Below are 6579 nucleotides of genomic sequence, written 5' to 3'. Positions count from 1 at the left end.
GTTAAAGCACTGGCTGGGATACAGTTCATTGTATTGTCTTGTGTAGTTCCACTAAAATGTATGATTGGCACAACATGATCCCTGTTTGCACAAGTAGGAACAAGGTGAAACCTTCATTAGCTTAGTGAGAAAGGATAGGAAGACATTAGCATATTACTCAAACAGTAGCATCAAATTCATGATGGACAATACGCAAAACATTGCCTCATTGAACCAATGGCAATAAATTGACATGCAAAACAATAGCACTATTATGTCATGACACTAATAATATTCCCTCCCTGCTCCACCACATGATTCACCTCCATAGACAAACATACACACGTACATGATTCAGCATAGGGTCCTACTAAAGATTTGTTTAACTCCAACAGGAAAATTAGGCAGTAATAAATTAGTGGTACTTAAGTACTCCTAATTAATTAAGTGAGACAGCAGAAGTGGAAGGGCTCCCTGGAGGATCGTCTCACATGTAAGGTAGTCGTTGCCGGAGCCCTTGAATGGCCTCGACTGAGGCCTCTGGCTTCAGCAAGATCGCCTTGGCACTGTTTATTCTTCTTCTTCTTCCTCTTCATGCTCTGTTTCTCTTTCTCCTCACCAGTTGGTGAAACCAAGTACATGATTGGCCTTCTAATTCAGAATTGGTTTTGTCAGTGAGGGAGTACAAGTGTACTAGTAAAAAACAGCATTATTTTCTCATGGCAGTCGGAAAATAGAGATGAACACATGCATTAAATATCATTCTTACCTAAAGGAAGGTTATGGCGCCAATATGGATGATGAGGATTGGAACACAGATCTCCCTTTGTGCAGTTCCACCAAAATGAACCAACTGTTCCATTCTGACATTCCAGTTAAACAGCACAAAAGTCACTTCTTTTAAGAAGAGTTTTGTGCAGTGCACCAAAAGGTCACAACAGCAACCAGGTGAATTGGATATCCCTGTTTGCACAAAAAGGCACAGAGGAAACAGTCAGAGTCTCAAACAATTACAGGCAAAAACATTTGGCTAAACTTGTCATGGCTTATAACAGTGGCATGGCTTCATTTTTACCAGGGACATTAGATTAAGAACAGCTAAGGCTGCGTTCGGTTCACAGGTTTGGTGCAGGATTTTCGTAGGAACACAATTCCTACGGTATTCTTTCCCTTCCAACCGTTCGGAACACGGGAAAGGTGAATAGTGTTTCATAGGAAAGCTGGTCTGGTAGTACTGATTCCATAGGATTAGAAACATCCACGCGCTGCTCATTTTTTGGGCGGAAGCCCGAGGCAGGCGCTCGCTGCCATGCGTTAGACAGGTTGCTGTGCTGTGTTGCCGGAATAAAAAAATCAACCTATGTGTGGTACGTGAGGTGAGGACAAGAGTAGTCACTGTGCAGCTGAATAAACAAATAGCATCTCATACTGCCAAGCATGCTACTCTAAAAAAACAAATCTGTACATTTCGTAGTCCATCCGAACACATTCTCTTGAGAGTTTCCTCCGGTTCGCTGTTCCATAGTTTTATACCTACATTCCTTTCCTATTCCTCTATTTTCATCAAGACCTATGTTTTCTGCCCCTTTATTCCGAACGGAGCCTAAATATTTGGTATAAGGGCATGGGACAGTGGGTGCACCAGCAGTCCAGCACCATGTACGTAAACAGGGGCATAAAGTGGTGATTCATAGTTTGTTGCCCCGAGAAACAAACATCCAAGAAACATATCTGGGTTGGTCCCATTTTTGTTCACTCTAGCCACCTACTCCTATGTGTGGATAGCAAATCTAGTCCTGGTCATACCACTGTGTACAGCGTTACCCCTATATTTCCCTTTTCGACCAAGAGACCGGTTGGATGACCAGTCTGTACTACTTTCACCCCCTTTCCTTCCTGTTTGTACCAAGTCCGATGTACATACTAAATTCCCCCACCCCCACTTTATTTCTTGTTTGAACCAAGTACTCCCTCCGTCCGGAATTACTTGTCATCAAAATGGATGTGTCTAGAACTAAAATACATCTAGATACATCCATTTCAATGACAAGTATTTTCGGACGGAGGGAGTACAAGATTCGACTCCATGAAGTAGCTTTACCTCTAACAATAGAAGAAAAAATATGTGACGTTGGACCATCCGATCGAGAGGGGCTGAGAGGTAGAAAATGATGCACATGCAGCGACGTAGCGAGCTGGGGAAGTAGAGCTAAGGCGGTTTCGAACGAAGATATACCTGAAGGTCGTCGGGATGTGGATAGGTGGGCGGCGGGAGGCCGGATCCGCCCACAGGCAACGACGAAGGGATCGGAGGACCTCCCGCGCCGGCGCTCGGCCAGAGATAACGGTGCGGCCGGCAGTGGGTCTCCTCCCTCGCTGTCGACGACGGCCTAAACGCTGCCCCTCCTCCCCTTCACCGGCGGAGGGGGATACGTCCGGATCTGTAACCAGCGGTGAGGATAGAAAGCCAGTGTTTTTTGAAGGGAGAAAGACAGTGTTACTACCCCTATCTTGTTTAGATCTGGAGAGGATGAGAGTGTGTGAATAGAGCAACCCTAGCAAGCAAGCGCGGAGGCTCCGGCCTATATATACGTAGTGGGGTAGTTTTCCTTTTTCACTCCATCAAAACAATCGTTTAAAATTGTGTACTACTACATGCCAGGTCGCGGTTTTTTTAGTTGTTGATTGTTTTTTGAGATAGCTACCCGCTTGTTCCAAGTGGTGTTACGGTGTGCCAGGTCGCACTTTGTATCGTTCAAGTCTGGTACTACAAGTCCCTCCATTAAATGAACAACCACCCCCTCGTAAAAATTGTGAACAAGCCCACGGCTAAAATTAGCGGAAACGTGGGTTGCCCCAACATGCATTATTATTTATATTTTCTACTCCCTCCGTTCCTAAATATAAGTCTTTTTTATAAGCCACACCTAAGACAAGAATTTTTTTATTAGCAGTGAACCCCACATGTCATAGACACAAAAATTGTGGCAAGATTCCCTTAGGCAAGCCAAAGTGTGTCTAACAATTTGAGCAACTCAGGTTAGGCAAGTGTGGCAAGTGTGGGAAAAATAATGTGGCAACATAAGACAAACATAGTCACAATCCAAACAGCCCCGTAATTTTTTGTGACATGCATGAAAATTTGGTTAGTTAAATTTATAGTCAAAATTTGGCAAGGTGCATCAAATCAACACATGCAAGTATCAAAAGGAAAGTCACGGCATGCATGCATGCGTTGTACTCCCTCCGTTTCCAAATATAAGTCTTTTTAGAGATTGCAACAAGTGACTACATACGAAGCAGAATATGTCTACTCCTACATACGAAGTAGCCCATTTGAAATGTGTAAAAAGACTTATATCGAGTGCAGTGCTTTGATGTGTCGCGTCAACTCGTACAAGACCGAGAAATTTGATTACTACAACGCCCTCTCCCTCGCGGACTGAGCTCCGGTGCCTTAACTGCACCTGCCTTTGGCTGCATGACAGGAGGGCCAACCACCTGTTGGGCCCACCTGTCATAGACGCAAAGGCAGGAGCAGTAAGTAGAAGCTTTCGCTACACGCTATCCCTCCCGCACGAGGTGGACGGACATGCAGCAGTGGATTCGATACTGTAGAAGTAGGAGTAACATCATTGTTCGTCTTCTCGAAGAGGCGAAGAGCCAAGCGCAACCCGAACGTGGCAGTTGCGAACGCTCGCGTGGTGCGGTTCCTTGGAGTACTAGCCAGGCTCTTGCATGAGACAAAATTGCTATTGTTTAACAATTAAACTCCATTATCCATTGGTTGATACTCATTCTGCATAGGTCCACGCGCTTAGCACCGTTTCCTCCTGGGGTCACCAATGTTTATTTGCTAATTAATAGCATTGCATGCAATGAACTAGCCATTGCAAGTCATTAAAAGCATGCACACCTCTCATCTCTTATTGGTTGATATGTCAAGAAACAAGAAACAAGGTAGAAGTTAATGCACCGCGCCTAAGTGTTTTGGGACTATTTGGTTTTCGTAAGATGACTTACACACCTAGACGGAGGGAGTAGTATAGCCCTGTAAACCGGAAAGGAGTATTTGCCTTTCTAGAGATTTCAACAAGTGACTAGACTACACCGTGTGCAGTACTCCCTCCCTTCCGGTTTATAGGGCTCAAATCTCAAATCTCATGAACCAAGGCATTTTGCGATTGGAGGAATGTATCTCGTACTTTACAAAACTACCCTAATTAAACTCATGCATTAATTACGTAGTTCTCTCGTTTTCCTCTCCGCCTTGGTCGCGGTGCACAATATTGAGCACTCCTATATGACTAGCCGCTCTATCTACATGCGGGACATTTCAAAGCATCCGGGCCCGCGTGCCATCCACCAAATCACAGCGAGGTGCTACAGTCGAGACTCACCTGTCACCCCGGTGTGGCCGTCATGACCCGTCATATCACAAAACCCACACCTTTACCAGCAGTGGTAAGGTGGCCTCCAAGTTGGACTGGACGAAGCAACCATCATTTCACTGGAACGCTCGTTCAAGCCCTTTCTTCCCTTTCTTGAAGAAAACCTCACTCCAGGCTACTCACTTCTGCCATTTTTCTTCTGTACCGACGAAGGAAAGGTGGGCGAATCAGTTATGCTGCTATATTTTCATTCCAAGAATCTTCTTTTTGCGAAGCACCGACCGATTCTCACATCCTATTCTTTTCCCGTTTTCATTGCGATTGTGGTTTCCTTTCGATTGCTTTTTGTTTGTCAGTTCATTGATGGATCCTGGAGCACTAGGCAAAGAGTTGCCGGCGGACAACCCACTGGAGACAGCGATCTCCAGGAAGCGAGCACCGACCAACGAGTTGACCATGTTGGCGGGCCAACCCATGGAGACGAAGAACTCCAAGAAACAAGCACTGGCCAAAGAGTTGAGGACGTTGGCGGACGAACTCCTCAAAGAAAGTTGGAAGAACAGCAAGGGCCCCACCGTGCCTACCCCAGGAACTCTGATTGCCACCTATGTGAGGCTCAAGACCGAGTTTGAGGAGATAGTCGCCGTTGAGAAGCAGTATTCCCCTGGCAAGGTGATGGCCCCCATCGAGGACGAGGAGATGGCCCCCGGAGGGATGAGATCCCCCGGTGAGCTGCACAAGGTAAAAAATAATGGCTTATTACCATAGTTGTGGTTTTTGATTATTTGCAATGTGCTTGCTAATATGTTAGGGTTGTGCAGGTGCCGGTGGACGTCCTTGATGATTCCGATGTCGTGGCCCGTCCTGTTGGCATCGCCCCGGAGATCGATTCCGATGCCGCTGTCCATCCTGTGGACATCGCCCCAGAGATCGATTCCGATGTCGCGGTCAGTCCTGTGGACATCGCCCCAGAAATCGATTCCCATGCCGCTGTCCGTGCTGTGGTCATTGCCCGAGAGATCGATGACAAGAAATAGTTGGTCGCGCTAATCCTTCAGGGTAGTTTGCATTGCCCTGTGTTTAATTACCAGAACGATGCGTGTTATCAAACCATCTTAGGGCTAGTGCACTGTCTTGTGTGGGCGGATCTTGCTACTTTTGTTTGATAGTGAATCATGCGATGAATCATGCGAACCCTCTCCGAGTTATGGAAACAGATGTATCCTCACCAGCTTTTGATGTAATATATGGCATGCTTAGATGTAAGTTTGAACTGTTTATCATATCAGCAGGGCTTGTTTGATGATTCTTGGTGTTAGTAGGCTAGCTACTGTGCGAGCTATAGTACTTGCAAAACACTCACCGAAGAGAAACGTTGGGGCTGATGAGCTCGTGGTACGCTTATACTTATCCCTCGTCGATCGACCAATAGCCCTAGCTCCTAAAATTGTAGGCTTAGCGATCGATCAGACAATAGTCGACATACATTCAGGCCTCATTTGGTTCATAGGGTAGGAAAATCGTAGCAAAAGTACAGAGAACGTGCAACACAAAATCATAGCAGTGCAGAGACGTACTCCCTCCGTTCCAAAATAGATGACCTAGGCGGGCTAGTTTGGCCTAGTGGGTTTCAGTGATATGACGTGGTACAGTGCCGTCCAGTCTTCGCGTGTGGTAGCAGTATTGCGGGTACAGTAAGTTTTCTTGAAGAAGCGGAATTCAACGAAGTCATGATGGTTCCTTCGTCCGAACAACTTACAGTGGGAAAGGTTGGGCCTGCGATACGACCGGGGTAGACCAGGATAATTTTGTGCATGGCAGGTGGACCAGGATGGTCGACGTCCCACATGTCGGCGAATGAAAGTATTCTTTCCGATATAGAGGACGAGCAACGAGTATTCATTGTTTATTTTTGATGAAAGCTATTGTCTCCACTGTTACGACGGAGGAGTGTGAAACACGGCAGCCCAGTGAACTTGGCATGTGCACCACTCCCTCCTTCCTCATGTAATGCCCAGGTTACAGCTTTTTCTCACTTTCTCTCTATCTATTTCCTCTCAAATGTTTTTTACCTTTCTTTTTTAAGACACAATTGTTTTTATGCCTTTTTTAGAATTATTTTTTATACCTAGGAGCACGTGTAGAGACGGGCTCTTGCAGAGCCCACTCCTTGACTTTGTCAATGCCTCTCTCTCCTCCACATAAGGAG

Source organism: Triticum aestivum, chromosome 4A (assembly GCF_018294505.1).
Source record: "Triticum aestivum cultivar Chinese Spring chromosome 4A, IWGSC CS RefSeq v2.1, whole genome shotgun sequence".
In the NCBI taxonomy this organism is placed as follows: domain Eukaryota; kingdom Viridiplantae; phylum Streptophyta; class Magnoliopsida; order Poales; family Poaceae; genus Triticum; species Triticum aestivum.
This window is presented reverse-complemented; position numbering follows the sequence as displayed.